The sequence below is a fragment of the Scardinius erythrophthalmus genome, assembly GCF_964197995.2.
Source record: "Scardinius erythrophthalmus genome assembly, chromosome: 25".
Classification (NCBI taxonomy): Eukaryota; Metazoa; Chordata; class Actinopteri; order Cypriniformes; family Leuciscidae; genus Scardinius; species Scardinius erythrophthalmus.
The window spans coordinates 6,330,879-6,343,214 of NC_138245.1; positions in this window are offsets into that span (position 1 = coordinate 6,330,879).

The window sequence follows — 12,336 nt, forward strand, 5'->3', positions numbered from 1 at the left end:
CCGAAACTCAGGTCTGTACTTGCCTCACAGACCTGAGACGTATATATATATATATATATATAGAAAGCTTGAAATGTATACTTTTAAACAGAACAATTCAAAACGAAAGAATACAGACTGTTCTCTGCATGTAATCCGAATGAAATGTGCATTTCTCTCTGGCGCGTTCACTGCAAAGATCGCAGCATCGTCAACTTCATCTTTGCTGCTGACACTGACACAGCAGGAAACACTTGTATATTAATAAACAATTAAAATGTCTCCTTGTTATATTTTACATATTCATAATCATTACTTTTGCCGGTTCTTTGTGAAAGCTTTTAGGTGCTTTATTGGCAGCGCCACAGTTACATGTTACATGAACGCGTCAGCACCGAAAACATGGAGATTTTTTTCAATCCCTGTTTTGGCAGGGGGAAAAACTGATCAGAAAATGTAACGAAAATGTAACGAAACGTTGTAGAAATGTAGTGGAGTAGAAAGTATAATAATTGCTGCAAAAAGTAACGAAGTAAAAGTCAAAAGTATTGCACTATTGATTCTACTTAAGTAAAGTACAGATACGTGAAAAATTTACTTAAGTAAAGTAACAAAGTATTTTTACTTCGTTACATTCCACCACTGGTCTTGAGTCCCACGGAGGAGCTCCTGAAGGATAAAAGGAGGAGTGACGACAGTGCAAAACATTTATGTTGCATTTTATTATAATGCAATTTCAACCCTCTGGAGTACCAACACTTTTTTTTCCAGTTCAAGCCCCGCTGTTAGTTGCTAAAGCCCTGTTCGGACAGGATTAGTTGAACATGGAGAGGTGGGGTAAAGTAACTATTACCAGAGCTTCTCAGTGATTTTAGTCCTGTCTGAATGTGCCATCTCAGTAATCATTATGGACAATGTCAGTAAAGATTACAGTGACTTTTACCTTCTGTAAAAAGGTCCAGGAAAATTACCTACAAAATATTCCAGAATTTGTTTGTTTAAAAGTAGTTTTCCGGGGTTTTTCAAGTATGGAGGCGCTTGAAAAATAATTAATTTGCATTCTAGACGATGGGACAGGTCTGTGGCAAAACTCAACTGATCCAAATGTGATCCACACACCATTCAGATCAAAAAGAAGGTCGAAAGCACTTGCTAGAGGTACAAACCTTATTTTAGCATTAGGTAAGTGCCTATTACCAACATAATCCAATCTGAATTGAATTAATACATCGTTCGACCGGACCTAACTATTTTATATATAAATATAGGTTATATGCGTTTACGCACATGATATCAGGAAGCAACGTAATACACACGACGACAGGAGGGTGACGGCGGTGCGTAAATCGAGTTACTCCTCCCACTCCTGCTAGTTTTACTGAGATTTATCCCGTGTGAATTGGCCAGTATTATTACAGACATTGTGTGGTAAAAATACATCTACCCTTGTAAAACTAATCCCCCGTCTGAACAGTGCTTAAAAAAAAAAAAAATCTGCATACCTAGCAGTATCTAACTGTATCAGCCGTCAAATCATTTGAGTTCCACTGGCTAAACTCCCATCGGTGGCCACCCTAATTTGCGTAAAATTAAACTGCTCAATAGTCACATACAGTAGCCACCATTTGCTGTTGCTTATGTTGCCTTAAATTGCCAATTCTTATTGAAGATGAATGACTAAAGGTCACTTTGTTGCTGCAAATCACTGAGATTTGTGGGTGTGTATAGCCGCCTCTACTCTCGTGAAACTGATTAAAGCTCGCCAATGCCCTGCCTGTTGTCCTTGACCTTTTCCTGCTGGAGAATCACTCCTGACTTCACACCTCTAGTGAAAGCAAATCTAGATTTAGGCATGAAATCTATAAGGCAGGTCAAATCCATAAGTCACTTTCTAGTGGAGAATTATTAAAGTGCAAATCTTATTGTTTATATGCTGAGTTTGAAATTTGGTTCAAGACATTTGCATCACATCTTGCTGCTTTGACCAGCCACTGTAGCAATGTCCCATTAAGAAATGATCCTTTGTACCAAGTGTGATATTTGGTAGACATAGACATTTGGCCAAAACCCTATCCCAGATTCAACAGGTCCTTAATGCGTTATGCTCAGCACATATATTCAACAGGAAAGTCGGAAGTAGTTTTGCTGTAGGGCGTGTGTAAGCTATATCTGAAAATCCCCTTTCAATCTTTCATTTCAAACCAAATCAGCCGCAGAAGCACAAACAAGAGAATAACACAATAATGCAATGCATGGTGTTGTCTCAAACTAAAGAAGGAAATGGCTCAGAATCCCGGCCACCATCTGAAGATCAGCCCGCATCCCACATCACACAAGCAGCAAACGCTCCCCACTAGCTTTCTATCTGAATGAAAATCAGCCCTCTCCTTTTATTGCAAAGGCGCCCTCAGGGAGATGTGAATGTTAGTGTTTTCATTTGAGTGCTTTCCTCCAAAGGTTTTTTTTTTTCCTTTCTTTCTTTTGCCTGCATACAATGGAATTCTGAATTCCGAATCACAGCGAGTGTGATGAATGTAAATTCTAGGATGTGGAATAATAATAAATGATTTCACTATTCCTGGGACACTAATTGAATAAATATATATTTTTTGACATTGACACTGTGAACTCCTTTGTGCAAATAGTCGGATTTACAGCCTCCACAGAAGTACAAGGTGGTTTTTGAAACCTTCTCACATCCTTCTTAAATCCTCAAATTTGTGGGCATGCAGCTCAAGTGCATATAAATAAAATGGAGCATACCAAATACTAAAGAAATGCTTAAATTACTTTTGGTTACACTTTATTTTAAGGTTTCTGTGTTACAGTGTAATTATGCATTTAAGTATTGTGTAATAATAATTAACTATATGTACTTACTATTGGGGTTTAGTTTAGGGTTAGTTGCATGTAATTATGCCTAATTGATAGTTATTACTACAGTGACTACATGTAACGTGTATCAAGGACACTCTAAAATAAAGTGTTACCTTACCTTATAATTACATTTTTAACTCAGATTTGTATATGACGATGATTTCATTTGTAATGTGAAAAATAGAGATTTAAGGAAAACAAGCATGTTTCTTTAATGCTCACAGACCTTTGGATCAAATTGTATTTTCAAGTGAGTATAAAACAACAACAAATGAATGAATGAATGAATGAATGAATGAATGAATGAATAACACACTCACTCACTTATGGACATTCAATAGCCGTGTGTGACAACACAAATCAATAGAGATTCACTGCATTAATTAGTGATCATGCTGAATGCATAAATTAATCTCTGCCACATCCAATAAACAGAACATGATATAAACATATATCACGCATGAACTCCTATGATCTATGCCTCCCTTTCATTTCTATTGAGGGCCCAAAAATTGCACTTCGCAAAGCTTGTTCCGTATATCAATACATGACATAAGCAATGCAGAGAAATTAATCCCGTAGAGTCCTATAACCTCTTTTAAACTACATGTATTGAGCATTTTTTGAACACGTAGATTAACTGCATTTTTATTATAATGCATTGGATAAGTAAAAGACTACCCAAAGAAAAAATAAATCAATAAATAAATTCATTATACATCAGTCGTCTATAGACTGACTTTGCAGTCAATTGTAGTTCCATTATGATGGTGGTTTGGCATCAGAGAGGCCAGTCCCTGGACTACACAAGAAAATATTCCAGAACCATACTCATTACTGATGGATAAATCTCTTTGATGTATAGCTGGTACTCTCCCCTGACCTGCTTTAGTTTTCACGTTTTTGAAAGATTCTGAATTTATCCCTTCAGCGCACAATTGCTGGCCGGCCGAAGCCTACTAATGAAAAATGTGCTTAAGGTTCAGCGGCGACAGAGTCGACTGCGCCAGGTGGGGCATATATTAACCAGCCTGCACGCGTGTCCGGCACCTATTTATGGAAAATAAATGAGTTTGACACTGTCCTCCAGCCAAATCTCACGTATTTTCACAAAGTCCTCTTAAGGAGCCACATGGAGAGCCGCTCGAAGTGGAACAAACCGGAAACGCGCAGCCATCTGTGCAGAAACCCAAAGGCTCTCGAGTGATAAATGAATCAGTGGTATAAGCCAGGTCCGGATCACATTCTCAGTCTCCACATGCTTCGGATACATAGAAGCACGAAATTACCCGCTGTCTGCGTACACACTTCTCCAGAGCCTCCCGAGGCAAATCACAGATGATATTTCACTGTAAGTGTATTCCACTGCTTGAGCCCTCGTGGCACCGCGGTGCAGGAGATCTCCGAGCCCACGGCGAGAACTCCAGTTCATACTTCATGCAGAGAAGCATCTGACGTACTCCGCATCCCAGCAACCGCTGAAATGAATGAATGCATGCGGGGAATTACAGCGGAGGAGTCCTGCTCTGCAGTGCTCGACCGGCGGAATCAATTTTCAGACTGCCTTGTCCACTTCATTGAGGCCCCGGGCCTTCTCGCGTTTTAGTCGAGTCACACCCTGATTGAGTAATCCCTCAGTTTTTTCTCTCCTGGACTACTGCTCGAAAACAGGCGAAGCTTATTTCACAAGTGACCTTAACTCATTTTCAAACAAACACGAGGTTTGAACTCATAGTATATGCTGTGGAGAGTGTTAATACTTTATTTGATATGAGGCAAAAATGGAGACGCAATTTAGCATAGTTTACCCACAAACAAAAAGAAGAAAAAAAAGGAAAGAAATTCCGTTATCATTTACTCACTCTCATGCCATTCCAAAGCTGAATACATTTATTTCTTCTCTAGAACATAAAATATGATATTTTGAAAAACGTTGGATAATCAAACAATTTTGGTGACGGTTGACAAAAAAAAAAGCTAACAAAAAAACTACTTATATCTCATTTGAGTGTACTTCATTTTGGCACAAGTAATATTCATCTCTGCATGTGTAAAACTTTTAAGTAAAGAAAAATTGACTGAGGCAGATTTATTTATTTATTTATTTATTTTTTCTGCCCATGTGGCCTTGAATACATCAGCAGAAAAGTAATTTCAGAGGTGGAGAAAGTCATTACATTTTGATTAACATTTTGTTTTGTGCAGTGATGAATCGTACACAATAACACAACATAAATGTACTAAGAAGTACGTAAGTAAAGCATTGTCTTTGAATATGCAAGCTAAAAATGTTAAATATTTAATGTCACATTATTTGATGTAAAATACATTTTGAAGCACATGGAAAAATACATTAGCTGAAGACAAGCGACTGCTAAAGCTGCCTGTAGGAGAAGCAGTGCACTTCCTCACACAATGAAAACCACATGCTGCTGAGGAGGCACATTTACAGTGTTTGTGAGACTTTGTGCATTACAGCACATCCATAAGTGATACTATGTTTTTTTCTTTTTTTTTTCTCCTTTTTCCTCCCATTTGCACCAGAGGTAGTCAATGCAGAGATCAAAGTAACATTTGAAATGCCCCGCAGGCAGCCATTGGCAAGGAAATGTCACACAACCGAGGAAGAATGACAGTGAGATAGATAGATTGACACAGATATAGACTAAAAAGAAGGAGGGAGAAAGACCAGGAGAGAAAGGAAAGGTGAAATTGAGGTTGTGATATTGGGTGGTGAGACTTATTGGACAGACATGTGGGTACTTCCAGGACAGGATGGATGGATGGATGGATGGATGGATGATAAACTGTCCAAGATATGTTTTATTAATATATTTATTTTATGTTATTTATTTGCTTGGTGAGATACCCCAATAGGGTAAAAAAAAAAAAAAACTAATAAATATCACCATACTTCACCAGTTTATTGATTACTTTAATAATTGCAAAAAAAAAAAAAAAAAAAAAGATTGTATTACAAGTTTTCCAAAATTTTATGTTTAAATATGCAAATGAGGTGTTATCTAATTAAAAGTCAGGCTCAAATTTTTTTATTTATATATTTTATATAGGGTTAAAAATTACGATTATCTTAACTGTGTGTGTGTGTGTGAGTGTGTGTGTGTGTGTGTGTGTGTGTGTGTGTGTGTGTGTGTGTGTGTGTGTTCCTTTACCACAACCAACATTTCTGCTTCAAAAAGTTTTTTTTTGTCTTCTTCTTTTTCAAAATGAGCTTGAGAAGAAATATGAAATGTGATGTGAAGGAAAATATTATAAATAAAATGTAAATATAATTTGTGAATAATATTACTATGTGCCATTTCAAACCAGGCTGTATTTTAATTTATTTATTCAAACTCCACAAGAGGGAAAATGTGTATGTGTATTCAGCTAGCTATGAAATAAGCTTTGGCAAGACAAAGATATATGTAATTTTAATTAAAAACTGACACTTTTGTGGACTCAGAATGACAGAATTCACTTTTAATTTATACATACACTGTTGGACATTGATAGTAGGGAAGGTTGTTGTAAGAGTTGTTATTAAAAACATTGTAATTACATAAAGGTAATAATTGACAGACTTGTCATTTCTGGGTGAACCAATCCTTTAACAAGCATTACCATTTTAAATATCTACCTCTAAAGGTTTAATCAGATCTCCGCACCTTACCTGTTTTTGACCTTTTGTTGTCTTGAATCAATGAGCGTGAGGGCAAGAAACTTCTTCAGATCATTTACTTCTGGTCTGCAGTTTGTTCCTGAAACATATCTTCATCTATCACTATAAATTCATCTCATAATCTTGAGTGAAAAGAGGCAAATCACTCTGCTAGTGTTCACGTGCTCCTGTTGCACTGTTTACTGAACGAGGAGAAAAAAGACGCTAATGACACGCTAATTATTTTTCAGTTGCTACAGGGAATAAATACCAGTCGACTGCACATGTGTTTGTCTTCATCATGAATGTGCATTAGCTGTTTTCCCCAGTTCTCTCTGCTGTGCGGCAGTCTCAACCTGGTCTACTTTAAACCGAACAGATTTTCCCTGCATATTTCAACAATGCTAACCTAGCGTATAACCCACGGGCGTAAAGGTTGACATGTTACTGACATCATTTCTCACGGGCGCCTCCACTCAGGGAGGTTTATATGCTCTGGGCTTCTCTGAGACGCCTTGTATAATCATTTCATTTCATTAGCCACAAGCTAAGCCCATGCTAAACCCTCTCTGGGCCCACCCCACCTCCGTTAGCATAATGTGCTTTTAATTGGATTCAGAAATATTCTTTTAAACCAGTCTAAGATTATAGATATCAACAAACCGCACCATGCTTCTCAGGAGAGTGTAAGTCGTAATCATCAAGACGCCTGCAAATTGCAACTTTTATTGTTCAGAATAAACACAAAGGGAGAGAGAAGGAGTAAGCTTGATAGTTATCCAATGCATTCACATCCAAAATATAATGGGAGTGTAATTTTATCTTATGAGCAATCGTATGAAATGGCACTTCAAGTAGCAACATTCTGTTTTAGCACAGAGATATGTTTATGTAAGAGTCAGGGAAAGCACCATAAAGTGAACTCTAAAGTGTAATGAACAAAACATTCAGGTGCACGGGATTCTTACTAGAAAAATAAATAAATTAAAAAGTGAAAAGGAGGAGGGAAATCTCTACCTCACATCTTCCTGAAGCTTATTTTGAAGGTCATTGGGGTAAAAAAACAAAAACAAAACATTGGACCCCACTAACTTTCATTGTATGGATTTTAAAGTGTTACCCAATTTTCTAAGTCATTTTACACTGCTGATTAAAGGGTAACTCTCGCCAAAATGCAACCTAGGGATTTTTTTGTTAATCTACCCGAGGCAAACTTTAAAAAACTTCTAAAAGCACAATTAGAATGGAAATGCCACTTTTAAGTTTGACCGTATTTTCGTTTTCGGTCAAATTGCCTTTTGAATGGGAGTGATTGGGGCACTTCTATGATAGCATCAAAAATCACTATTTTTAAAACACTAAGAAGGCTCGACACAACATGAAACTTTGCTGGAAGTATCACCAGGGGCTCTACACATGAACTCCAGCATTGAGAACATTGTTTGTGTACATAGAGTTTGCAACATAACAGGGAGGAGAGTAAAGATGGAAAGCTCCTAAAGCTTATTTCCATTTAAATTCATGGATAATTTGTTGTGAAAATCGTTAGTGAAAATCAATATTGGCCTTGTATTTGAAAAAGGAAGCTCATATAAGAAACAATACTAATATTCAGAGTCAGTTCATTCGCATTCGGAGATCGACTATTTTTGACTGTCAAAATGCCGACGGACAAAGCTTAGCCGATCTCTTTCCAATAGGGCTGCACGTTTTCAAGTTTTTCCTTAACCGTTCACCGAGGCCCTTAGCGTTTAATACTCGGTTAACCATAGTGTGCGCGCCGCAACCCCGAGATAGGCGTAATTTGCGGGTGGGACATGTCCCCACCACTATTTTCTAAGGTCGATATTGTCCCCACCACTTTTGAAACATCTCGCGGCACGAATACCAATACAAATAAACAAAACATCTCCAGTTAACTAGCAGAGCATTCATTTCGTTCGTTTTTTTTTAGGCGATCTAGCGCTGAAATGTTTTGTTTTTTAAATCAAGTGATCAAAGTGCCCGTTGCCGCTGCGATCGAGAAGGGTCTTGTAAAACGTGCTGAGGTATTAATTATTCGTGGCCACGAAACAATTCACCTGAATATTCACCAATTCACACACACAAAAAAAAAAGGAATAAAAAGCTGTACGAGAATAGTCGGCCTTCACTGAAGAGCTATCTTCACAGGTAAGAAAAACAGTTTAATAATTATTATTAATTCGTGGCCACGAAATAATTCACCTGAATATTCACCAATTCACAAAAAATAGGTCTTTAGCATTCACTAATTAATAGTATCAAACTGTTTTTGGCCACGTTGTAATTCGTTAAATCAAAACGAGGGAGGGAATTAGTTCAACGTGTCCACGATTTATTAAAACGAGGGAACAAATAAGTCGTTGTAACAACTAATTATTTAGATCAGTGGACAGGGCGCATAAGAACAAACAGTGAGAGAGCCCCGGCCGCGCGCGCGCACTCTCACCGCCTTCAAACAACACGAGCGCTGTATTGCTCTCTCTCCCTCGCGCATATCAACACAATAGTAAAAGGTCGGAAGACCGATTGTGTTTTATAGATTAGTAGTTTGTTCATATAAAGTGTTTGATTAGCAAGTACATGTTTAGGAAATGCATAATACAAATTGTATGGGTTAATGTAACGGTAAACGGACTCTGCGGGTAAAACTGTTGTGATGAAACTGCGCATGTGCGGGGTAAAACTGCTGGGGTAAAGCTGTGGCTCTGCGGCTCTGCAGACAGATATTATTGTGCTGCGACAGAGAATGTCTAATAGGAGAGAATTGGCACTCTCTGCTTACTTCCGGTTTCTGGACTGGCTGCAGTAACACGTCTCTGTCCATGCGGGGGCGCTCGCAGGCGAGTGCAGAATGAATGGAGGTCTATGGCGAAAAACCCTTAAAATCCACTTTTCTCAGGATATAATTTTTTGTCTAGTAATTTGAATGTTGTATTCGTAAGGAGATGCAAAGAAATTACACATTGCTGGGTGTTAGATTTTTTTAGAGTCACTTATTTGGTTTAAAAAGTCTTTTAAAATGTCAATGACGTCAGAATGCTGACGTCATTAGCAGAATGCTAGCGTGTTATGGGCAACAGCAACTCAACCTGTAAGAAATCGAAAGAACATAAGTACTCGTTCATTCAACTTTCGACCTATAACCCATGTTGAACTTGCAAAACCTACAATAAAATCTGAGATTTCTCAATGGCAATCGGGTGAAAGAGACACATTTAGCCGTCTAGCCCCATAGACTCCCATTCAGTCTGCACTCGCCCGCGATCACCTCCAGTGGAATTCTAATGGAACTGCAACCAAGATCGATACAATGGGGCTAATAGGAAGTGCCAAGGCTCTCCGTAGACGGGCTCTGGCTGCCATCTGTGGCGCGCGGATACTATGTTTGTTTCTGGCTCGCGCACAGCCTTCACTCTCGGACGCGGCTTTCTTTGCCCGCTTCATATTAGAAAACTGGTCTAGCGGTCTCTGGTGGTGCAAAAATGTATTACAACTAAATTCAATGCACGCCATTGACGCCACTTAACCGAGCAAAATGTTTCACTCGGTTACACAATTTTTAACGGTTAATCGGTTAACCATGGACACCCCTACTTTCCAATAATACTCTACTACTCTACATAATACAATAAGCTTCAATGAGGTGACTCAACGTTCCTTCATTGTTAGTTCTAATGTGACATTTTAGAAATATTAACGGAGGCTTGGGCTCAGCTGTTAAACTTTCAATCTGAGATTTGAATCCGTGGCGGATGAAAGTAGTTAAAAAAAAATGTAAAGACACTCCGTTGCTGTTTTTTACTGATTTACACACTCGGCCTGCCTTGCTGACATGGACTGATATTGCACGGCTACCGTGTGATACTGCTTTTAAATACACAAACTCACATATATGATTAATTTGTTATATTTCACAACATAAGCCTGTAAGTACATGTAGTTAATGGTAACACTTTATTTTACAGTGTCCTTGTTACATATGTTACATGTATTTACCATAGTAATAACAAAATAATTACATAATTACATGCAATTAACCCTCAACCAAATACTAATCCTACCCTGACCCTATAGTAAGTACATGTAGTTGATTATTAGTATACTCAGTACTTAAATATAAAATTACACTATAACAATGACACCTGCATTGTCAGGAACCATTTAGAATCCTTCAGAAATCATTCTAATATGCTGAAAAATTTCTTATTGTCATTATGAATGTTCAATTATCAATCAACAATTTTCTGCTTATTATTATTGTGTTTTTGCATTCTTTGATGAATAGAAAGTATTTTTAATACAAATCTTTTGTAACATTATAAATATGTTTACTGTCACTTTTGTTAAATTAAATGTGACCTTGCTGAATAAAAATTATTCATTTCTTTCTTTCTTTCAAAAAACAAAAACAAACTACAAGCTGGTAGTGTACGTGCTAGTCAGAATTTGGAAATCAAAATGTGTGAATACACTCTTTTCCACACAACATTTCCAAGCCTACTATTTAATTATTACATACATGATACTACCCTAGCACCAAAGTCAAGTACAGAATCCTTAAATGCCCTCTAACGTGAGTCCACGTTAATAAAAAAGACATTCCAAGTGTCCCTTCTTATGTCTGACAAAGAAAAAAGAACAAATTAAATGATGACAAAAAGAAAACTAAGGATCGTTCAGCAACCTGTGCTTTCCAGACAATTTTCCCATTGTAAAATGACAGCATCTCTGCCCTAAGACCTTCTTTATTATCGTACTGATGGTATGAAGCACTTTAACTAGCTTGCTAAGACGACCACTTGTTCGAAAAGGGCATTAATGGGTATGCGTTCCTCTAACCCGCCACCTCCAACCCATTACATTCCCATCTGCAAAATGACGACGCTAATGATTAAAACAGGGGGCGCAGAGGAGGGAACATCACCCCCTGATCCTCTCCACTCCTCCCAATGCACAAATAACGACACACACCATCCATTTACCTAAACCAGCGAGTGGCTCTGCTGAGAGTCCATTAGCAGCAAATGATGTTGGTAATATATTCCTGCACCACACACAAAATGAGCTTTATTGTCTCAATGCAGCATTGCACAAATGAACCTTAGGTGATGCTGATATATCACAGGTGATACTCATGCAAAATTTAACCCCCTTTCATATCAAAAAGAGGCCATATCCTTGGCCTTTTATTCATTAAAGGCATAACACAGTACAGTGTAACAGCTAACTTGGTTATTTCATGATTGCATTGTGCGTGTTGAATAAAATCAGGGTTTAATTGTGCAATGAACTGTGCCTTTTAATAGTGTGCACTTGTTTAGGTCTTTTGACTCGATATATTTAACATCTAAAATAAACACCTAATTTTCAAAACGCATTTTAGCTTAGTCTTATTTATTTTTTTTCAGATAACCAAATTGCCAAGCTAAACTAGGCTAATTAGCTGCAATTAGCTAATTATAGAAAGTTGTACAGAACACCTCACTGAACAGAGTACATTCTTTTTTTTTCTTTAATACATATTTTACAAATGTACTGTATTGCTCTAAGAGCAAGTTCCAGACACTGTTCCAACTGGCTGAATCTGCTCTGGGTGGTTGAACCACTGGATTACTAGTTACTGGGTCTAAGATCAACTAGGTTAGAATTCGACAACTAAAGAAAAGAAAAGAAAAAAACTAGCCTAATGTGTTTTGCAGGTCTTAGATAGCTGGTCAAGTGGGTTTAATGATTTTAGAGGAGTTTTGGACTGCTCAGTTTATACTTCCTTGCTGACCAGCTGAAAACTAGCTTGG